General features: G+C 46.3%; 1 pseudogene across 1 annotated transcript; it reads left to right on the top strand.

The window, feature by feature from the left end:
- The first annotated feature begins 9,802 nt into the window (after window positions 1-9,802).
- LOC309585704 (epidermal growth factor receptor kinase substrate 8-like protein 2) lies at window positions 9,803-14,035 on the top strand (annotated as a pseudogene). Its single transcript has 6 exons — window positions 9,803-9,943; window positions 10,710-10,829; window positions 11,689-11,827; window positions 12,915-13,098; window positions 13,505-13,637; window positions 13,964-14,035. The product of its transcript is annotated as an epidermal growth factor receptor kinase substrate 8-like protein 2 (transcript).
- The last annotated feature ends 10,700 nt before the right edge of the window (window positions 14,036-24,735 follow it).

The raw sequence follows: 24,735 nt of genomic DNA, 5'->3' as shown, positions 1-24,735 counted from the left end.
TCCAGGGACACAGGCTTCCCTGGAGAACACCTTGACCAAAATCTGCCAGACCATGACTCATCTACCACTATCCCTCTCCTTTTCTCCGATCAGCTTTCCCCTTTCCTGGTAACACTGACTCCATGTCTGCCTTTCCAGCTCTCCTCAGCCAATGGATATCCTTACTGGAACTCCTCACTCAAGCGTGGCCAGACGGCTGAGCAGACACAGGTCGGGGATGCCTTCAAACAGAACATCACTCCACATGGAAATAGGTGATGGATCCGCACGCCCGGAGCTTTGGCTCCCACCTCGGAACCTCATGAACGCACACGGACACGTACAGTGACACTGGGACGTTTGGGCATCCTGGAGACAACTCCCTGCCACTGTTAATAACCACCAAGGGAAGACAAAGATCAGCTGAGGGGTTATTCCCATAAGCACTGTCTGCTGTTTAACCCCCAGCAGCTCTGCAAGGAAAGGAATCGCAGGTGTTTTCCACCGCAGGAGGCAAAAATATTGACTGACTTCATCAGTCCATCCATAGGTCTTGTTTCCCAACATCAGCCCAGCAAAGTGACCTTAAGGATCAGGTGCCAAAGATGCTGCACTGCGCTTTGGCTCTCCATGTGTGTAGAGATGCTGGAATCATGGAATCACAGAAGGGATTGGGTGGGAAGGGACCTTAAAGATTATCCCGTTCCAACCCCCTGCCATGGCCAGAGACACCTTTCACTATCCCAGGTTGCTTCAAGCTCTGTCCAGCCTGGCCTTGGACACTGCCAGGGATCCAGGGGCAGCCACAGCTTCTCTGGGCAACCTGTGCCAGGGCCTCAGCACCTTCACAGGGAAGGATTTCTTCCCAATATCCCATCTAAACCCACCCTCTGGCAGCGGGAAGCCATTCCTCCTTGTCCTTTCACTCCAGGCTCTTCAAGTCCCTCTCCAGCTCTCTTGGGGTGCCTTTAGGCACTGGAAAAGGCTCTAAGGGCTCTCCAGAGCCTCCTCTTCTCCAGGCTGAACATTCCCAGCCCTCCCAGCCCGTCTGTGTAATGCTCTAGCTCTTGGAGCACTTCCTGGCCCTTCCTGTCTGATATTGCGCTGGTTTATTAAAGGAAATTCTGACTCTTTCTGCTATCTCTGTGTATTTATCTCCAAAGGACTGTGAGTACGGAAGAGTCATCCCCTATGTTCCTCAGCTCTTCTTTGGGGAACTCACCTATAAATGGAACTGCAGAAATGGGGAGGGAGGAAAAGGAAACAGGATGTGAATCGAGCACCTGCACAGTGACCACAGATGTCCACTGCTAGACAGACACTGATGTCAGGCAGATCATGCCCTCCAAATAGTGCTCAGAAAGAGAACAAGTTTGGGATTTCTGAAACTGCTCTGAATTGGATTTGCTTAAACAGATGTCATTAGTAAAAGCAATCAAAGAAAGAGTTTTGATCCCTCTTCCAAGCTGATGCCACTTATCATGTATCTTCCCTGCATTCTTGTAGGGAAGCTGTTTTTGATGTTGTCCTGTCCTTCTTTTTATAAGGGAGCAAAAATACTTTGTTAAGTATTACTCTTTCAGTTTTGTTTCCTCTCATCTTCTGAGATACAGTAAAGTGAACATTCAGCAGAATAGTTTTGTATTTTTTGAACACAATTCTTCTTTTATCCAACTGAGGCCCTTCTGTGATCATGAAAAAACAGAAACTGTTGTGAACTACAGTTTACACTCATAAGAGGTTGACATGGGTCAGTTCTCCAAGGTTATTCTTAGTTCAACTGCTGTGTAAACTGTTGATGTCACTGACTGGAGGCTGCTCTTCAGGACATTATAGATATGATAATTATATGACAGAAAATGCAACATATAGTTGAATCTGACCTTCAAGTTCACTAGCTTAAAAAAGGAAAAAAATGTCTGTAAGAAATTTGCTGCTTTTCCCATTACTAAGATGTAATAGATGCCTTCAAGTTTATACTCAGTCGACAGCATATACACATGGACAGCAGTGCCCATCCATCTTCAAGCTAGGGTACATTTTAAGTGTCAATGATCACTGCCTCCAGAAAGCATTTTTGAGACAAAACAGGCAAAGTCTTTTGCATATCTAGACAATCATCCAATACTAGGATCTTCACTCTCACAATAAACACTTCATGTTTTTCCACAGAGGAATCTGAGATAGATTTTTCTGAGAAATAACAAACCACCAAAAATTAATTAAATGACAAACAAGGGAAAAGCACCACTTCCTCACTCAGCACATTTTCCTTGATTTTCATTAAGCATTCAGATTTACAGATGCTGATATTGCCACAAGAGCAGTTTTTTTCTGGTTTAACTTCCTCTTCCAGTAGAGCAAGCACAGCTGCAAAATGCAAGCTCATTTCCAGGCTCTCTTACACATCACCAGTTTACCACATTCCAACCAGTCACAGCTGTGCAACACCCCGTCAGGGTACTGGGATTACTGCAGTGCCACAGACAGTTTAAGTGAGGCTCATGGAGCTGTACAATTTTAACTATGTTTTATATGTATAATTAAATGATGCATGACATGGAAATAAGCCAGCTGTACTGAAACTGGACAAACTAACTGCTCTGATGCAACAGTTAAGCATCTCATCAGTTCTAAAATGAAACAGGTTTAAAGCAAAAACAATATAGAGAACAGAATGCTTGACACTGTTAAATAGCATGGTCAAAGGATAATTTTTGAACATTAAGGAAATGCACTCACCCAGTCAAATTTTCAAAAGAATTCCTGGCACCAAAATGTTCTCTGTTTGCTTTTTCACCATGTTTTAAGAATAGATCACTCTGGGGGAAGAAAATCCTGTGCGCAAAACACTGCGTGAAACTAAACAATCCTTAAACATGGCTAATTTCCATGTGGAGCTGATGATTTAGCACTGTCATCCTTCAGCAGAGGAGAAAGAACTACCTGTCTTTAGTTTATTTAGGTAAGATGAAAAAAGTGAAGAGCGTGAATTTGATCTTGCTTCAATTAACTTCAGTGGAAAAACTCTTGCCATGACTTCAGTGAGAATGAGACTGCATCTTAATTCATTCTATATGGAGAAAAACAAATCAGCTGAGAATAATGCTTTTGTTTATTAGATGTAAATTACTACCATAGTCGTTTCTAACAGTGCTAAGTAAATCCTGCTTTAAAAGCCAAACGTTGCCTTCAGTCCTGCTTATTCCTCTGTACTGTGTCACAATGCAGGATTCCTGGTCCTCTGACCAAGTCACCGCTGTCACAGTAAGCATGGCTTGCTCTGGGGAATGGCCACATTCCCACACGGGAATGATAGATGTTTGTGGATGTCACTGGTGACAATGTCCAAATCTGGGCTAGGGCATGCCCCCCAGCCAAGAAACTAGGGTGCACACTTTTGTAATATAAATGCATTCACTGAGAACACAGACTGCACTTACTAAAATGTCCATGAAAAGCAGCCAAGTAAATCAAATCAATAGGGTTAAATTTGCAATTAGGATTCTCTCTTTCGGCAGGAAAATTTTAGGATAGCCACAAATTGAGAAAAATTTGCTTTTTTTTCTTCTTTTTCTCAGAAGGCAATCAACCTTCTGGTCTGGCTATTCTTTACTTCTCCCTATGAAGTAAAATCTAAAAAGACACACACACGATATTTATGGAAGGACCTCCCAATGAATTAGGAAAAATTATTACTCAGAAGATCAAACAGAAACAAGACTGTCTACACTGTATGAATTAAACATACATGAATTAGGACACTGAGCCTTCCATTCTTTAGTAACAGAACTGATGCTGTCCTGAAAATGACATTAATGAATTAGACTGGTATATGAAAACCTTCTGCATCTGCTCTAGAGGTTGGAATGAGGATGTTAAATGAGGCAGCAGACAACAAGGACGTGCTGCTTAGGGAAGCTGAATATCACTTCTGTGCTTGTGGAGTTCTGCAGTTTGGATGAAGGTCACAGGTTATCTCCAGCTACATGAAAATGAGTGATAAATACACACTGTTGGTCTTAGACTGAAAGCAGTACTGGGCAAAGAGAGTCAAAATATGGAATATTACTCAAAATCATCCCCTGGTTTTCTAAAGATCATAATCTTCTATTAGAAGACAGTTTGTTACCTTCTCCTAATAGTAAAGCTGTAATAGTAAAAGCACCTCAATCTTGTAGAAGTATCTAAGATACACAGAATAAGTAAGGTATATGCAGTGAGAGCACCCTAAAAACATCACAAGAGGAGTGACAATTTCTGGGATAGTAATGACATGAACGAGTATCTAAACGTTAAGTCTGAGTGAATAAGAGAATTTTTCAACTAATGGATCAGGGAAAATGTGAAAGGATGAGATATGTGATTAAAGATCATAGTGTATTCGGTTAACACAGGTGGAAAATATATGACTTTGATGCTGTACTACAACATATTTTAATTGATTTGTGTGTAGTTTTAGTTTTATACATGCACAATTTTTTAGAACACATCTTTAGACTGGGACAAACAATAAAGGAAATCCATTGTATGACTTTACATTGATCCCAACATCACTCACTGGAATATCTTAACATTTCCTGCACAGATTCCCATTCGTTAAGATGACAACCTTGAGAAGAAGGAAACCTATAACTGCCATTCAGAGAAGGTCTAAAATTTCAATTGCTGTTTGAACACAAAGGAGCTTTGACATGCTGTGGTTTATTGAAGCACTCCTGCAGTTATAGACACATCTTTAACCACCCTACCCTCTCCCTCTTCCTCCATCCACCACTGATTGATGCAACTGGAAGCTTCAGTAACTGCAGAGCAAAGTCCCGCTTACTTCCAGCTCTCCTGCCCCAGCAAATGCTCAGCTCTTCTGGGAAGATGGAGCTATGCCATAAGCACATTGCACCTGAAAGGAGATGAAACCTTCCCTTCAAAGACACATGTGACCAGGTTTTTGGAACTGCCTGATGTGGCCAGTTCTCATCTGTTTTCCATAAAGAAGGAAAAGAGCCCTGTATTCTCCTCTTCATGATAGTTCAAGTATGAATTCCAAAGAACAGAGATGCCAGGACTTGTCAGTGACATGACTAACAATTTTATGAGAACTGGCAAAACAGTTCATTTCTCCTACATCTTATTCTCAGAAACCTTGGAATTGTTTTGTCTGAAAGATTTGGGGGGAGGAAGGTGGGCTTAATTCTCACAACTATATTAAATATTCAGTACATCTGATATTCTGTTGTCAACACGCAAAATATAGTTTAATTATGATAAGCCATACTGGAATCATTTACAATACATAAATGTGAAAAAACAGCATTAAATTATTTCTTGTTCCATGTGGAAAAATATAGACCTTCCAACCCCCCAAGAAAGTAAGACAAGGCACAATAAATTCTGGTAATTCTCTTTCTTCTGACTTTTCAGTTCCATCACAGCTCTCAAAACTAAGATTTATGTGCTATTTTGCATCTGTATCTGTTGTTGATTTTCCCCCCCTACAGGGATATAGGTGAATAAGTTTGGACAGGAAACGGTATCCCTCAAGCCAAACTGAAAGGTTTATAAAGTTGCTAAGAAAAGTTTGGGTCAGGGCCTAAATATCAATCATCTGCTCACTGTCTTTTTAAACGAGCTCAGGCATTTTCCCAACTGTTCCCAGCAGGTCTCTGCCACTATTTTAAACTAAGATTTCAGCCATTTTTTTTCCCCTGTGTTGACCTCACTAATTTTTCTTTCTCCCCCTCTTTACCTGCCAAAGGCATCCATCAGGATTTTGCCAAAGGCTATCTGCTTTTGAAGTTGAGAGGAATTCACTAATCGTGAGCGTCAAATCCACAGTAAATGCCATGGCCATATGGTATATGCTGCTTTTGGGAATTAGCTCAAAAGGCCTAGCTGTGAGAAGGCCGGCTGTATGTCAGGAGGGTTTTACTGCTAACTTTCATAACTCATGTCAGCTCTTTCAGTTTCTGTATGCATTGGCTTCAGGGAGTGCAACTGTTCCCTGAATTTATAAAAATGTTGTCAAGATCCCTTGATCTTGCTTCCTCTGTCTCTCTCGCACAAACACATCCAAACACATTTATATACACAGTGGAATAGCATGCACAGTGGCATGCAAATCTAGCAAAAGAGAAGCTTGTAAATAAATAGCATGTCATTCTGCTTACTCAATAAATTTCTCTGGGTGTTAAACTCATGATAAACATATCATAAGCCCCGATGAAGGCTCTACAGCCTGTCCCATCACACCATCCTGAGTGTAACTCTGCAATGCATAGGAAGACATAAGTTTGAAAAACAGAGCAGAAATAGCTCCCCTAAGGGCAAGGTGCTGACATAGCTGAAACATAACTAACTGGAGAGCATTTGTTTTCACTAAAGAAGGAAGTGTCAGTGACACATCTCTGTGCCTGTGGAGGTGTACTGTACATTCAAAGCAAAAAGAAATCCACCTTCTTTAAAAAATTGGCCATTAATACATAAATATGTCTGTGTTGAAATCCCTCAGACGGTACCATTCTTAACAAGAACTACACACAAGACTAAGAAATTCTGCAGAGAATCACGCTTTTGTGATCCAAAGAGGCAAGGAGAAAGAAAACCACATATGAAGAGTTTAACATACCCACTTAGTGATAGAAAAAGAATTATTACAAAAATAAATGTCAGTCCCCTTGAAACACTTGAGTCAGCGCTCTCAACTTTCTCTGATGCTGTAGGAAGGTGTGAATGTCCTCCATGTGTCACATCATCCGCACCAGCCACACAGGAATGTCTCCAATGCACCTCAGAGCCTTTCAAGGACCACTCCCCTCTAATTTATGTAGAGTCTGTTAACATCCTCTTGGAGCAAACAGAAATAATACTTTTAAAAGACATTTATACTTCAGAAACATGTGCCCCGACACAACAAAAAACCCAGATTTTAATACTGCCCCGAGGCAGAATTCATCCATCTTTAAGGCTTCTATTATGTATTTCCTGGTTAGTAATACAAAAAGAACTGCTGGCAGTATCACATCGAAACCAAAGTGCCAGAATCAGAAAAACTACTGAAAAGTTTACCTTTATAGGAAAGCTTCAGTCTTGGGATATTTTGTTTTGACGTTCCAGTGACTGGAAGGAACAGCATCGCTAAAGACAGCAGGCTGCAGGCATGTGGCACTTGCAAAGCTCTCATTCTGCTCTCCTCTTCTGTATCTTCTTTTGTACTATGGTGAAATATCTCCCCACTTTTCAAACAATCCAAGTTTGATCTGGAAGAAAAAAAGAAAACATCTGTAGATCTGCTTTACTGCATAAGCAACAATTCTGTAAGCAAGCCAGACCTATTTCTAAAGAGCACCTCAGTTAATTTCTTTGCTACGAAAGTATTTTTCCTCTAGTACAAGTAAATATGTTTTGTTTCTTTAATACTAAATTTACACATTTTGACATTGGAAAAATATGTAAACTTTTCAGACACCAATGTCTAGCCTAGCTAACGTTTAAGCACAAATTAAATTAATGCAGTATCCATAAAAAGAACATTTGACATTCAAAAGTGACCATGCAACTTGATAGTTAATACCAGTCCATTGGATATCTTACATGTTTTATAACTCTTTTTGTCTCAGTACAACAGCTATTGTGTGTTTATGCTATGACTAGAATGAACTGTAATGTCTCAGATGCCATGGGGGTACAAGCTGAGTTAACAGTGAGTACTTACCCATCAAAAACTAAACTAAGAAAACTGGAAAGAGCAAGCAGTTGTGTTTAGTTTTAATAGAGAAAAAAGTCAAAGCGGATGATGGATTTAAAAGTGCTTTCAGTATGATATTTCCAGCAGAACAACTGCCTCAACTCATCCACCAAAATGTCCTATAAACTTTAATGAGTGTTTCAGGCTGGGGTCAATAGGCTGATATGGGATTTTGTTAGCACAGTGTGCAACTAAGCCAGCTTTGCAACACTTTTCACTTAGTAAGAATCATTCATATTCCATAAATCTTAAAAGTGTTTTACAACTGAAAGCAATTATCACTGCCCTTATTTTCCCTATGCAAAAACGGAACCATAAAGCTGCAGTGAACCTATTTCCTCAAGGTCACACAGCAAGCACAGTAGTTGAAAAGAAAACAGCAACAGCAGTCCTGCTGTCCTTTGTACCCAGCTATCAAGGATCCCTTTTGCCCAATAACTCGACTTTTGCACATGAAATTATTTGAAATGGCATCTTGAGTTCTGAAGGCAAAACTTCATGGTTAATAAATCACAGAGATCAGAGTATGAAAATATTTGTGAGACCAGATCCTTCCCCCTGCAAGTGCCTGATGCTAGAGGTCAAGGGAGATGGCTGGTGAAATGACAAATGTCAGTGTTTGAGTAATGCTGTAAAACCAAGGAGTAAGGAAATGTTATGGTTAGTCAAGAGATTAATGGCTCATGATGTGCCATGAAAATTCTTTTCTGAAAGGTACTGGAGCTGCCTGATTAAAAGAGCAATCCTAGTGCCCACATCAGCCAGCACTTGCACAGACACCAAAGGAGAGGTTCCTTGCAAGTCCATGAGAGATGCAGCACAGCTTGTGGCCCCTGAGCCTTTCCACTGGTCTGTTATTTGAACTCCTGCAGCACTGGGTCTTGCAATTCTGTGAGCTACAGCAGCACCCAGAACCAATTCGGCACCTCCTGATACAGGCAGTTCATCCTTCCTGGCATGAAAGGATGGAAACAGAATCCCTTCCGTTCTCTCTGACACAGGAAATCTTTCTCAGATGAAACTTGGGCTTTCTGAGCCTCCAGACTTTCGCTCAATAGCAAAAGACAAGGAAGTGTGCAAGAAGAGCATGATGGTGAAAAAGAGGGAAACAATGCGTAAAATCCCCAAAGCATAATTCCTATTGCAGAACACTAAGCTTCTTCCTTCTCAGTCCCCTCTTCAACACTCATATTCAGTGTCTGAATGCACTACTCTTGGCCAAGTGTGAGTACATGTTCACGAAATGACATGGAGAGAAAACAGACAAACATGAAATGCCTGTTTCATCTTTCTCTTCCCTTTATTACAGTATCAGATCCTAAGAGAACACCCTTACTTCTTCTGTGCCAACACATCTATCTGAGGGTGGACCACGAAGGACTAAAGTGGATTAGACTATCCCAGGGTTAAATCGCCTTGAAGAAATTTATTTAGAGGTGAAAAAGGGGAAAAGAAGGAGAGGGGAGGAGGGGGAAGAATATATGAAGATGAGACACCAGCCCTGTTCATCTTCAGCAGGATGATAGTGACAAACCATACTTCAAAAAGAAGCAATTAAGAGGGAGCCAGTCTCACTGCAAGTATGTTGAGAAGTCACGGCCTGAAGGTCTGGGCCTCAGCCAACAGGGAACTCACCAAAGGATATGGGGCTCATTTTCTTGAGGCAAATTACTGTGAAGAATCAGGACTAAATTTGACTAAAAAAACAGTTGCATCAATGCACTGTCATTTGCTGAATTGATTGAGAATCAGCACCAAACTCGGCCCTTCGGCCATAGCTCACAACCTCACTTTTTCATGTAGGCTTTTTTTGCTAATGGGAACCTTCCTTTTTTCTTGGTTGGGTTTTTTTTCCCCTTTCCCCTTTTATTTGAATAATGTCTGTGAAAAACCATTTGCTTTCACGAGGCGGTTAGTTTACACTGGAGGCAGCAGCTCTGTGAGCTCGAGCCAACCCTGTCCTGTCTTTAGATTCATTGCAATCTGGCCACATTGTCACATATATTTTTAGTTTATGATGATCCTCTAATACAATTCCAGCTTCCACACAGAGTCCTTCCAACAGTCTAGCTCAGGTTAATGAACTTCAGGACACTTCTCTTCTGCAGGAATTTCGAGGCCCAGGGGGTGGCTGTGCCCAAGAGATTTGCCAAAATCCGCTACGATTTCACCGCGCGAAACGCCAATGAGCTCTCGGTGCTGAAGGATGAAATCCTGGAGGTACGTGACCGCTCCTGGAAAAGGTGTGTCCCCCAGGGGCAGGAGAGAGCTCGGGATAGCAACAAGCACCAACTCCATTTTCCCTGGTGGTATCTCAGCAGTGACACAAAGCTTTGCTCAAACCCAAAGCTGGAGCAGGCTGCCTGTGCTGTGTCGTGTCATTTCCTCAGCTCAAAGACATCGGTCCCATTTTAACCACAGTGAGGAGGGAGGACAACAACTCGCTCTAGAGCCCTGCTCATCCCCCGCTGGGTCGGTTCCTTATCACCACTTCCTCCTCCACGAGGATTTGTTTTCTCTGAAAAGCACCTTTCTCATAACCTTTCTCTTACTGCAGCACTGTTGGCAGCTGGACAAGGTGGGACGTGACTTGGGCTGACACTGATCTGTGACCTGAGGAAAAGGTTTCTCTGCAAAATGTGGCTTTTTATTTATTTAATTATTTATTTTAATGCAAAAAGACATCAGAAACTCAGTCATTAGGAAAAAAAGGTCTGGAGAAACAGGGACATTATGTAGGAACTATGAGTTCTTCAGCACGCAGAGGTGCTCTCCTGTTCATCCTTACGATACATTCTGATGCTTTCCAGGAAAAGTTTCAGTCCTGGATTGCATCTGAGAGCAACAGATCTGATTAGAGCTCCTGGCCTCAGTGATGTCCTTCTGGCAACTTCACCTTTTGGATGGTTCGGCCCCGCTATATCCTGGTTGTTTATGCCTGAAATCCCATTTTCCCACAGCAGATTTATTTTTGTCCCTCTCTCAGGTGTTGGAAGATAATAAGCAGTGGTGGAAGTTGCTCAACCGGAGTGGGCAGGCCGGTTATGTTCCGTACAATATCCTGGATGTGGTGAAACTGGAAGAGCTCAAACAGGTCTGTAGTCAGGTAATACCTGACTGGTATCAGCTGCAGGGCACAATCTGCCTCTGGGAATAATGTTGTCATTAGACCTCCCTGATTTCTTAGGATACTATGCACAAATCAGGACAGACCTTCAGAAGTAGACAAAGCCAGGAGATTCCTGAGTCTCCTATGATAAAATTCACATTTTGCTACGATCGTCTTCCCAAATAAGGCCTATCCTTCCTATTTGTGCACCAGCCTCCTGCTTTCCATATTTTTCCACATCAAGATTTTTCTTGGGGGCTAAATTAAAGATGGACACTTCCCTCAGCCAGTTCAGTTCAGCACCAGGAACACGTTACTGGAGTGGAGGCAGATGGAAACACCATCTAAGTGAGAATTAACTGAATACTGCAACTTGCACTGCAGAAATGTGGAGCTGGAGTGTTCTAAACACCCTAGGGAAGCATGGAATTGCTTCCCCATTTTGGTATTGCAGCGTTTGGGCAAAGCCTAAGGCGGCCCAGCAGGCTTCTGGATAAATCCCTGCTAGTTTAATCAAAACGTCAAAAAACTTTCCAGTCCGCTCCAGGCCCTTGGCAGTGGTCCCGCTTCACATCCCAGCTACGGAGCAGTGAGGCTCTGCCTTCCAATGAGATCGAACACGTTTGGCACAACTAGGAATTCCCTTGCGCAAACTTCAGACTTTGCTTTGGGTTCTTCATTCCCAGAAATTAACTTCTTCCATGCAGCTCCACCTGAGGTCTCCCCAGCCCCACATCAGCACAAGGAGAACACGGCAGTTTGTCCCTCCGTGGGTGTGAGGCAGAAAGCTTAAGAAAATTAAAAACGACCAAAAAAAATTCTTACTTTTCTTTCCCTTTCTAACCAGTCTAACCAGAGGTACAAAGGAGACCTGAGCCCCAGGGGCTATGGCCCATCCAGCCCAACCCACAAGCTGCCTGCCAGCTACGCCGGGGATAAGTGGGGCAGTGAGATGTTGTCGCGCCACTCTGCACAGGACGCCAAAGAACGCACGTGTGTGTCCCACTCTGGGCTCCCCTGGGTTTGGGCGCTCGGGGGACCAGACCTGCCCAAGGGGCTCCCCTGCACCTTTTACTGATCACAGCAATGGAGCAGCACTGTGTCTGGAGGCCATTCCAGGCAGGACAAGAGCCAAGAGAGCAGCCCTGGGGCTTGTGACACCTCCGGGGCTCTCGGGCGGCCCGGGCCGAGCAGGGCAATAAGTGATCACCCCATGCCTCCTTCCTCCAGTTCTAACTTCCTCCTCCTCCTCCCAAGGAGAGAGTTTCCTTTCTCTTCCAAAATGTTTAAGTGTGTCTAAGGAACAGCTCAGGTCAATCCCTTTCTCTCACTTCCTTTTGCTCATCTCCCGGCACACACACAGTGCCCGCCTGGCCGCTTCCTTCATGTGGTTCCACAGAATTCCCGGCCAAACAGGAGATCCGCATCACTCCCTCACCCTGCACATGCTGTGGGGCTCACAGAGCAGGAGAGAGATCAGGGGCCCTGCTCACCTCACCCCTTATCCCACCCTGTCCACTCCTGGAAGCAGGAGCCCTTCTGGGACGACAGGAAGCCCCACCATACAAGGACACAAATCTGTTCGTATCACTGAGTTATTCTCCACAGTCTTCAGGAGTTTCATGGGGAAAGCGATACTGGATGAAGAGTCACTGGAGTTTTCACAGAAGCACAGGATGCCCTGGGCTGGAAGGGACCTTCAAGCTCATCCCATCATGAGTGTGTTGCTCATTCCCAGTTTGTGCTTCCTGCCGCTTCTGTTCTGTTGCGGAGCAAAACCTGGAGCTCTGCGATCAGCAAATTAGTGACTAGAAGCAGCAGAGAGGACTGAAAAGGTCTCAATTCCAAACCTCCAATTGTAGATTCTCACAGAACTGTGCTTCCACATCAGGCAACAGCCAAGGGGTGATGGGAGCAAAATAAATGGCAACACAGGGGCACAGGAAAATGGGAATCACTTTTCTGGGCTGAATTTAAATAAGAATGTTGAGCCACATCCCCATCTGCCTTACAGTTTCCCCACAAACATTTAATGGCATTTTTGACTGAAGACTTGCTTTCATTCCCTACTTGTTTCTACAGAACTTATTCACCAAACGGATGAGCTGAACGACGAGCTGCTAAAGAAGATCACAAACAATAAAATTCAGCCTCCCCACAGGAATTTCAAAGTGGAAAAGCCTCAGCAAGTTTTCGTGCCCCTCACCTTTGAATCCAGCACTGAAGAAGTCAAAGCCTGGCTGGAGGCCAAGTCATTCAGCAAAGAGTAAGATTTGCCCTATTGCCACGTGCAATGCTCGTCCTTCCCTGGAGAAGGAGCGGGGGAGGCCACCGGCACCATCTCACCTGGGACAAGCCACTTGGATTTACTTACAGAGCCTGTGTTGCAAATTAGATTTCAACCCTGTTCAATCCAGGCTCTATAACCAGAATGTTCAGAGCCCAAAGTCACTCCCTTTCTCTGGTATAAATATTTTCTTGGAGATAAACAGTTAACTAACTAAATCCAAGGCCTGAAATGCTACTGGAATTGCAGCTGCCACCTTGGAACAGCCCCAGGGCCCCGTGATATGGTCCCACTGCAGCTCCTGGCCTCCCATCTCCAACTCCTCACCTCTGGCACGAGGCCACGTGCAGCACAATCGTCACCTCCCTACTTTGTGTCTCCCCAGGACCGTGGAACACGTGGGCATCCTCACCGGAGCTCAGCTCTTCTCCCTCAACAGAGAGGAGCTGAAGAAGGTGTGCGGTGATGAGGGAAACAGAGTCTACAGCAAGATCACAGTGGAGAAAAACCAGCTGGAGGTAAGCATTTTTCTGGATAATTCCTGCTGGAATGGGGGCTGTACCAGCAGCGTCAGATAGCTCATTAAACAGGCATTTTAAAAAATACAATTGTGGGGAAAAAAAATGCAACCAAACCTACACCAGCAATAAAACACACGTAAAAATTCCGAAGTGTCTTTTGAGCAAATCTGTAAGATCCCCCTGTTTCCACTAATTAATCTGCTTTTTACTGATATCACTTATCTCTTTGAAACTAGCTCTACTTTTACAGCATTAATTAAATACTGTCACTTAACTGCAGCTTGAAGTTCAAATCCAAACTGCCTGTTTTGTTTCCATTCCAGAAAAGCAGAGGGGAGTCGGAGCTCCAAGAAATCACGAAGCGCCGCCAGGAAAGGATTGATTCTGCAAATTAAAGTCTCTCTGCTTTATTTCAGCTCTTAGCCCTAAGTAGTGCAGAAAAAAAGGGAATGAAAGCAATGATTCCTGGCCCAGGCCAGATGCAGCAGAGCTCCCCTTGGGGTCCAGCTGCCATCAGAGTGACAATTCCTTGAACACTGTTGGGAAGGGTTGACAATAAGACCATGTCCCACTGGGAAAGGTGTTTTAATTTTGCATGAAGTATTTTTTTTATAACTATATATTTTATACTGAAATTTTCCGTGCATGCGATCAGAGCAGGATTCACACGGGGCTGGATGTACAAGGGCTGGCTTCAAGCAAAAAAAGACCCCCAAAGCTTTTCTCCGAGGGCTGTCCCCTGCTCCCCACTCTCCCCTGGCAGAGCAGGCGTGGCACACAGCACAAGAGAGGCCAGCCTCAAGGCTTGGAGCCTGGACCAGAGGAATAAGGCTTTAGAACCCTGCAATGGTTTGGGTTTAAGGAAAGGACATTAAAGCTCATCCCATTCCACCCCCCTGCCATGGGCAGGAATGCCTGTCACAAGCCCAAGTTGTTCCAAATCTTGTCCAACCTGGCCTCGGACACTTCCAGGAATGGTGAGTCATGACCTCTCTGGGCAACCTAACCCTTTCTATTTCCATTTCCATTTCCTCCTCAGTGCAGGTGTCCCCTGCAGCCCACGAGCACAGGGCCGGTGACAACTGCCTGTCCTTGTCCTGTCCCCCTGTGCCCCCTCGTTGGACAAGGCTAGAATGGCAACACACATTCCCGAAGTCTGGCTGCTTCCTTAAATCCATGGACCAGCTAGTGCTATCTCTGAACAGCTGAAATGAGCTTTCAGTGCCTAGAAATGAGCAGGAGTGACAAACAAAGGGATTTGAATCTGGAAATAGGTGAGTTCCACCCGCCCACCGCTGCTGATGCAGAGGCTGGGGCTGGGGGCAGCTGTGCAGCCCTTCCCTGGGGCACGGATCCTGCACTGGAATGTTGTGGTGGTGTTGCCAAACCGGGCCTCAAACCAGGAGAAGATAAGCCCTGACCGTTTGCTCCCGACCCAGGCACACCCACAGCCCTTCCCAGGGTGTTGGTCACTTGTCCCCATCTTCACATTTTCACTGCAAAAAGTCAGCTGAAATGATTCCCAAATAGCTGAAACCCCAAAGCACACTGGGAAAGGCAGGTTTAACACAAATTAAATGGCCACAAGAAAAAAACCCCTCTAATTTAGCACAGGGTGTTGCTCTTTACTTCCCGTTTTCCTTCATAAAGTTATGTGCATTTGTATATAGCAATCTGTAAATAGGGGTGAGGAAAATCCCTCTCCCTAGAAGCAGAATTAAGTGATTATGCTTCCAAAATTTACTCACCATTTCAAAACTCAAGCAAGCAACGTAGTTCCTGTCCACAGCAAGTTTGGCACATTGCATTTCTAGCTCTGTTTGACTGACAGACCAATCTGATTGCAAAGCAGTGAAGCACACAGAGCTCCAGAGCTGCCCACAGCCCAGGGACAGCTGGGTTTTCTCTCTCAGCACATGCTGAGTCTTCGTCCAAATTTGTGCCTGTCATTGCACATTTAATGGAAAAAGCTTTAAAACAGCATCTGGGGAGCTCATGTCTAAAACTGAGAACACCAGTGCACCTTAGTTTTGGCTTCATTCTTAAGCGTCTCCAATGGATAATCTGTTTTCTTCATTTGAAACAGGACACTGCTCTCACCAGCAGAATTAGGGTGCAGGCAGGGGAGGATCCTGGGTTTAGTCACAGCCCTGCTAGGATCTGAGAAGGGCACTCACCTTGTCAGGGAGGGATGAAGAGGACAATCCTCCTGAGAAGCCCTGGCTCCGGATTAGGGTGGAGATGGGAGGCAGGATGGCAAGCACGGGAGGCGAAAAAGTTTCTAAAATGAAAATAAAAACGAATGTTGAGCTAGGAAACACACCATCTTCTAGTCCTGGGGTGTAGAGGAAAGCAAATCACAGGGAATTACAGTTATCTGGGATTTTAACAGGAGTGTACATGACAGCTCTGTAAAGCCGGGAGCCACAGGAGCACTTCCTAAAACAAATAGCTCAGTAGACCTTATTGCAGAGGCCACTTTTACAAATTTCCACGCGACTGAGCTGTGCATCTGTTCTGTTTGTACTGCCTGCAGACACTGCTATAAAGTACTGTACATTGATGTAACTGAGCGAAGGAGACAATGATATAACCATGCACTGTACAAGATTTATTAAAATAGTTAAGTTATAACTCCATCTCCGTCTCTTTCACTGGGTTTTCATAATGCTTTGTCACTGAGAGTCTCAGAAACTCAGCAGAATGTCTGAAACCACACATTTCCTTTTGGGTTTGGGGACTGACATTCAACAGGAAGGATGTTACGGCCTGGATAGCTGTGTCTTAAGAATAGGGGCAAAGCATGAGAAGGCTGCACAAAAGCACATTCTTGCCTCTCTGGAAGGGGAACGACTGTGGCAGCTGTCCCAAGTGGAACCATACAGAAAGAGGGAGCAGCATAACCCCATGACTAGGAGCCTGTTACACGGATTCTCCAACATTTCCAGCCAAGAGCCATCCTGTTTCCAGAAGCAAAAGTTTGTCTTCTCTTTTCCTTAACAATTAAATAACCCAGCTGAAATAACTGGTAATTCCTTCTGTAGATGTTTTGGAGAGTACAATTTCCAAGTGGGCCCACACTAACAAGATCACCTCTTTTACAGCCTAAATAAAGTTCAGGCGAACCACGAGCCCAAAACACCTGCCTTACTGGGCCGAGGGCTCTCTCAGCGCCTGGAGCTGCACTCGATAAACCATTTCGAACCTTGCCACAACGGCGGGGAAGGGAGCCCAGAGCGCTCAGCTCCTGCAGCGGGGCACCACCGACGCGGCCCCGAGCCTTCCCTCACGGCCGCCTCCCTCAGGGGCTGCCCGCCGCCACCTTGCGGCACCGGCCGCGCCCGGGCCCCGCGCGGCCACGAGGGACGGGTGGCTCAGGGGCGGGTCGGGCGCCGTACCGGCCGCGGGGAAGACTGCCGGGGGTTCTGGCGACACGGAGACTCCGGGGACAGGAGGTTCCGGGCCCGAGAGATCTCGGGGCCAGGAGACTCCCCCGATACGCTCCGTCGGGGACGATGGCGGCGTCACGGTCGCCAAGGCGAACCCCCGCCCGGCCCTCACGAACCAGCCAATCAGAATCGCTCTCCCTCCCGCTGCCCCGCCTCGGCTCCTCCCGCGGCCTCGTCCGTCTCCTGTCCGCGCTCCTGATTGGCCGCTGCCGCCCAGCCAGGCTGGGATTGGCGGCGGGCGGCGGGAGCGCGCGGGCCGGTGCCCTTCGGGCACGTACCGTCCCTCCTGGGCGCGCGAGTCCCCCGGAGCCGCGGACGTGTCGGTGTCCCCCGTGAAGCGGCAGAAGGTGGAGTCGGCGCTGGACCAGCTCAAGCACCACACCACGGTGGTGGCGACACCGGGGACTTCAACGGTGAGAAGCGGCATGAGGGGATCCTGTCTCCGCAGCTTCTGCTTAGCCCCCTCTCCCGCCCCTCTTCACGGAGAGTGGGCGAGCCCGGCCGAAGGGGCGCGCGCTGCGGGGACCGACCCACCCTGGGGCCGGAGGGGGGGCGAGCGGGACGGCGCTGGGTCTCCATCCCAGGGCAGACCCCGCCGTGATTTCTCCCAGTTTGCCCTCGAGTGTGCCCTGACCACTCCGTTCAGCTCTGCGTGCTGTCAAGGAGAAGTGCCAGACTGAAGGCAGGCTCTGCTGCTCTAATTAATTTTGGGTTTTCTTCCAGTGGGCTGTCTAGATCTGGGACTTGTTTGGGGTTTTTCAGACTCACGCTTGGACGGGGCTTGGAGCAGCCTGGCCCAGTGGAAGCGAGTGGAACTGGATGAGCTTCAAGACTCCTTCCAACCCAAACCATTCCAGGATTCCATGATATGCTTAAAAACTGATTTGGGGTTGGAGAGAAAGAAGGGAAATGATGCTTTTTATTTGTTTCACTTGAGCTGTACATTGATCTTTTCCCTTTTTGCATTTCCAGGATGCAGAAAGTGAGAAGGAACTTGAGGAGATGTGCTCGGTCCAAGAGAAATAATTTTGAAAAAACTCATCTCACTGGATACTGCAGCAACAGTAAAATCCCAAATGGATTTCATGATCCTGACAATTCTGAGTGCACTTCAGGGATAAGGCACAAGATCTTACAGAAAAACAGACGCAGCAGTACACATCCAGGAAAACATCTTGGAATTAATGGCATAAAATCGTGGTTTATTTTCCTGCATCTGTTTGATTTTAGGATCCCTAAAAATGTTACATTCCTAGCATCAGGGGTCAGGGGGTAATTTAGAGGTAGTTGGTGATAAATAGTTTTGGTTAGATGTAGGGCAGATATTTATGCCTTACATAACTCTGTAATATAAATATGTATTATATATTAGGGCATATAGCTATCTATTTATATATAACCTATTTTTTATGTGTGCCCAGATATAGTTTATATCAGACACTGTGCCTGTCTGAAGGCCTTGCTACTGCGCTCCTAACTCATTCCTGAGGAAAACATCAGGCAAAAGTTGTTAGGTTTAACTGGTTCCTCTTTTCCTTAATAATTATTTTACTCAGTTGGAATAACTGATAACAGCTGTTAGAGATGTGCAGTTCCCAGTGGGACCAAGGCACTTTTTTGCACAACGCAGAGTGGCATTTAAGGTACTCAGTAGTCAGAGAAGTGAGGATTAGGATTTTGAATGCTCTTGGGCAACAAGGCTGGCCAGAGATCCCTCCTAACTCACTGTGGGACAGCAAAAACCCCACAGCCAAGGGTAACCAGGGATTGTGGGGATGGAGAATTTAATGGCATCAGGTGGCAGCAGTGCCAGTTCAACTGATAAAAAAGTAAATCCACGCCTGCTCTAGAGGAGTATTGTTCCTGGACGTGTGTAAATACAGGGACACCTCTTTACTCTCAACTGAGGGAGGTTTGTGGTTGTGGTGCCAGTTTACCCTTGAGAGTTCCAGGTTTTATTTCAGCTCCCCTAGCCCGGCCTGATGTGCAGCAGTGGTGCGAGGGCCGGAGCCGTTCGCTGGCTCTGGGAACGCAGATGCCATCATGGCCCAGTGGGGGGGGGGGAGCTTAGGCTGTGGTGGCAACCTCAGAAAGGGATCAGATGGCTCCTGGAACTGCCCAGAGTGCAGGAAGGGAGGGGGAACTGAACTGCTCCCACAGACCCCTGCTGGGCTATGGTTCTGGGCCAGGCCCATCAGAAAAGTGGCAGCATCAGTGGCACCTCAGTTGTTACTGTCCTTGGAGCTCTCAGGATCAGGATGAAATCATGTTCATGCACTACTGGGAAAGCAGGGAGCAGGATCAGTGCTCTAACTCTCTACACTCTCTCTCCAGGAGTGCCTTGGGTCATGGCAATTTCATGTGGGGAATAGTTTCCTGTGTCTGCCTGGGCAGCTGCAGTTATTGCACAGGCATTCAGGGCTGACAGTTCCCTGCAGGGAGAGCTCAGCCCATGTGCCCAGAGGCAATCCCAGCATCTGCAAGAAAGAAAAAAGCAGCAAAAGGTGATTGCTTCTCTTTCAAAGTTATTTCAAGTGCTCACACCCAAACCCACCTTTGCTCTTGATTCTGGCCAGGTGCATGGTGAGCAGTGGGCACAGGTCATGTCATCCATGCTGGTGTGAGTGATGCTTTCTGGGGGAAAGCAGCTGATCTCCAAAGTTCCCTTCCTGCCCTGTGCCTGATCTGCACAGGAGAAAACCTCTTCCAGGAAGGGATTGTGCTTCCTCTAATGCCATTTGCCCAGTCTGTTCCATGGGGATATTGCCAGCCTGGGGCAGCAGAGGCACACGCAGCTCTCAGCACTCTCTGCTCCAAGCACAGCTCTGGGCTCCTTTGCACACTGCCTCTGCCATGGGGGTTTTCTCCAGGAGAAGCCAAGGAATTGCTCATGGAAGGGTGCAGATTAAGTTATCCCAAAGGGAAGCAAAGAATAAATATCTCATTTTTCCATCAAAATGCTCATGCTCTTTCCTACAGATTATTTCAAGTTTTTCCCACAAGCTTTGCCCTACCCATCATCCCATTTTTACCCCAAAAAGTAATTTTCTCTGTCCTCCAGAATGTCTCAGTGTCTATCCCCAAAATTTTCACTGTGTCTCTGCAAGTGACTACCTCAGTTTACCTCATGCTGTTCATTCTCTCCCCTGGGGATTGCTTCAGATTTTCCCTCCAAGCTGTCCCTGTCTGTGCACTTCTGATTTCTTCTTTTTTACAAGAAAGTATTCATTCACTACTCTGGAGATTAGCTCCAGTTTTACCCCCCCAAAATTGCCCTAACATTCACTAGTCATTGCCTGATTTTTACCTCACTATGTTCATTCTCTCCCCCTAGAGATAACCTCAGGTTTTACCCCCAGTATTTTCCCTACCTGCCCACTAACTATTTACTCTTTTTGACCTATAAATATTCTCTTTCTATCCTGGAGATTTCATCAAGTTTTACCCTGAAATATTTCACTGTCTTTCCAGTACTGTCTCACTTTACCTCAGGATGTACACTCTCCCTGCCACACATCACCCCAGCTTTCACCTCCAAAATTATTGCTACTTGTCCACTACTTATTACCTGATATTCACCTCAGTATGTCCATTCTCTGCCCAACAGGTCATTTTAATTTCTACCCCCCAAAACTTGTCCAACCTGTCACCTAGTGACTGCCTCAGTTTACCTCAAAAATGTTGTCTCCCCTAGAGATTACCTCAGACTTGACCCCCACATTTTTTCCCTGTCTGCAAGTTACTACCTCCATTTAACTTCAGTATGTTCATTCTCTGGACTACACACTCAAGTTTACTCTCAATCTCCCTGCCTCTCCAACACTGATTACTTCCTTTTTACCTCAAAAGATTCATTTATTTTCTACCATGGAGGTTACATCAAGTTTCACCCCCAGAATTTACTAATACTTCCACAACTGATTCACTCAGTTTACCTCAAAAAGTGTTCATTCCCTCACCTAGAGGTGACCTTGTATTTTACCCCCAAAGGTTTCCCTACCTGTGCACAACTGATTGCTATAGTTTACTTCAAAATCTTCATGCTCTCCATTACAGGTCACCTCAAGTTCACTTCAAAAGTTTTCCCTACCTGTCCATTAGTGATTATCTCAATTTTTACCTCCAATAAGTCATTCTCTACCTACAGACACTGGATAGTAAATCATACAAAGATCTAAAACACTGCACAAGAAACAGCAGAAAGTTTTCCATGAATAACACAAGTTCCTTTTTTCCCCTCCTCCGCCTAGGACTGCTACCAGGAGACAGGAGAGCTGCTATCAACACTCAAACCTCCCAAGCGTTGTTATTGCTCAGAGAGCTGCGCTGGCACTGAGCTACTCCCATGCGCCTGCAGGGCTCTGGGGAGGGGGAAGACGACCTCCCACTCCTGCCTGGAGAAATTTCAATGCCCTAAAAAGTCATTTCCCTTCTCTCTCTCTGACCCACGGCCAAAGCAGCTGTGTAGAACAACATGGACTACTCATGGAAGGGATGATTCAGTTGTGGGAAAAACGCTAAAGAAGGCCTATCACCCCAAATTTCAGGGTGAAAACACACTGCTTGTTAACAGGAGCACACAAACTCATTTAAACCAGAGAGCAAACTGCACACCAGGAAAAGAGCTGAAAGATAGGCCCTGCCTTGATTGATAATTCCAAAGGAAATTCCCCACAGATCATAGGCAATTACCTATAATTTTACCTCCCTAATCACTGGATTTCTGACTTGGGTTGCTGTGGAAGTGTTTCACAGATGCCTTGAGGGGTCAGGGGCTTGGCTGGATTCTTTGTGGTTAGTCCTGACAGGCCCAGGCCAAACCCACCCACCTGCATTGCTGCTCCACCCCAAATTTGCATGAAATACTGAGAACAGTTTATAAATACTCCCCTTCTCTGTCCTTCCTGACACATCCATGGAGCAAATGTACTCTATCCATTGTTCCCAAGAGCACCTCTCCAGCCCAAATCCCAGTTTTCACCAACACAAACCAAACAGACCTAAGACAATTATTCCATCAGTGCCTGCAATTCTCAGCTCCCTGTTCCCTGCCACTCACACAGCAATCTCACCTCAGCCCAGAGACTCCCTGTCCCCAAAGGGAAACACAACCTGATAGGGCACAGCTCTGGCACCACATTTCCCCTTGTTCCTGAAAAGCCCTAGGTAAATCCAGTCCCTCAGACCTTGCATCCCTGAACACCAGGAGAGCTGGAGTTTTACCCAGATCCCAGTGCCCTGCACGGCTGCGCTGACACAAGCACAGGCCGATCGCTCTGCCCAGCACCATCCCTCATTCTCCTCCCATTGCTCCCCAAGTGTCCCCAAACCACCCCGTGTCCGTGCCGGGGCCAGGGCCTGCCCCGACCAGAGGCTGTCACCCAGCCCTGCACCAGCTCCCACCCCTGGGAGAGCTGGGAATGCACTGAGAGCTCGGCTCCCCAGTCCTCAGACACACAAATAATGCCCAACCTGCCCCTCTGGGCACAGCCAAACACCACAACTCCATCATCCCCAAGCAACTCTGGCAGTCGCCTCTTCACCTCTGCCCTTGTCCAAAGGACACAGGTAGGACTGGGCTGTCAGAAATGGTATTCCCTAGGCAGTTCATCCCAGCACAAAGGAGAAGAGGAACCCTGTGTCCCTCTGACTGACCCCACAGCATGGGCAGGACCAGCTGGGTTCTTTGTATTCTAAATTTTAAAATGAACTGAAGAACCTGAAAGGCAAAAAACAACACGCATATAAGGTTAGAGCCAGTCAACACACACAGACAGACACACTCTCAGACACCCCTTCTTCAGCTTACACGCTGACTGCAGCCCTTACTAGAAACACTCCCCCCTAAAGAAGATGCTTTAACATCTTCTTCCATCTGCTGCTCCTTGATGTGGAACAGTAGATCCTGGGAAAATTGGTAGCATCAGTGACCATAGGGATCAAAATTTGCCTTAGGGACCTGCAAGACAGCATGAGGCAGTCTGCAAGTAGCTGACAGCTAGGAGTTATCCCCACACCAGCCCCATAAACTTTCTACCCAAAAGCCCATAGACAAGAGAGGAGAGTTCTAAAACTGTTCAAACTAGCCAGGACTGAATGTGCCAGGGCAGGGCAGCTCCAAGCATAAGTGGCACATGGATACACAGTGCATCAAATATAAGCAAAGATGACATGAAGACTTGAGATAACGCTTCAGAAGATAAATTCTTGAGACCAGGATGCTTTGAGGCGACAGAAGCTACGAAACTACTGCAGTGAGGAGGGTCTAGTACACTTCATACAGAAGTCCAAGAGAACGGCACATGAAAAAAAGATACTACCAAAACTGAGAAGGAAGATGGATAGGAACACCTTGTGTACTTCTTCTGGTCTCAAAAAGCAAAACCATAAAGACTCCAGAATAAGCCCGATCCAGGAAAGTATGCAAGTGCTCCTGCTGCCAATATGGCCCATAACGATGCCTGTAAAGCATTGAGACATCACAAAGCCCTATGACACTGAAGACAATGGACACAGACCACATCACATAGACACAAACTGAAACTGCCCAGCAGTTTTACCTGATGGACCCAAGATTGCTAGTGCAAGATAAGCCAGAGGCCGATGACGCCGAAGGAAAGAAGGCTCTACGGCAGTAGTACGTGACAGTGAAAGGTAAACTCCTCATGAGAAGTTAGTGCCAAAGCTGGTAAGAGGATGCTCAAGAAGTGCAGTAGGCCTAGAGAAGGAGGCAACAACTGCCAGCTGATACAAAGGGATCCCTAGAGAAGGATTCTGCTGCCAAAGGCTGAAGTGACATCACAAAACATGACCGACCCACAAATGGCCAAGATGCAAGATGCCCGCGTGCTTGCTATGCTCAGAAGTGCTCAAAAGCATGGCTACACTGAAGAGTAGGCAAACTTTAGACCGTGGCAATCGTGCCAGACCCGAAGGCAGGCTCCTCGGGTGAAAAGATGGACAATGACATCGAGACTCAAAATCCAATGATGCAAAGCTCACGAGAACATGGAGATGGGTTGGAACTGCCCGGCCCAGCAAAGGCTCAAGTGATGCTGAAGAGAAACCCTCTCTCCCTTCACCTCCAAGGGGCCTGGCCCACTACAGCCCTCTCCTCTCAGCTAACTTCAAATTGCCTCCTGTGATTCCAAAGGTTTTTGCCTTCTCCCAACCAACAGTCCCCACACTTAGCTCTCTGAAGACCAGCAGACGAAATCCATCCTCAACAGAAAAGAACGCTTCAGCACCGTGGATGTCAATACATGGCCCACAGCCCACTTGGGCGGCTGCAAAAGATGGAGAATAATGACAAAATTCAGACTGTGATGACACGTCCCAGAAGTGACCCCTTGCACAATGCCTCTCTCCCTCATAACTGCTGAGGCTCATTGCTCACCAGCCGTTTCCAAACTTAGGCTCCGCACCTACTTGTGGTACCTAAGACAACAAAACAGAAACTGCGACTATTGCCCTCCAGAAGAATAAATGCACGGGCTGGGCTCCCTCTGCACCACTGGCCCAGGCTCACCTCAAATCTCCATCCGACTCCGGAGGTGGCCCGGACGATACCCGCAAAGCAAAAAGGGACACGCTTCGCATGCTGCCACGTACCTCTCACCTATCAGTCGCCCCACCTAAATGCCAAC

Source organism: Coloeus monedula (genome assembly GCF_965178545.1).
Source record: "Coloeus monedula genome assembly, contig: HAP1_SCAFFOLD_129, whole genome shotgun sequence".
Lineage (NCBI taxonomy): Eukaryota > Metazoa > Chordata > Aves > Passeriformes > Corvidae > Coloeus > Coloeus monedula.
The sequence above is the reverse complement of the archived record's forward strand: the minus strand, read 5'-3'. Positions and strand labels throughout refer to the sequence as shown.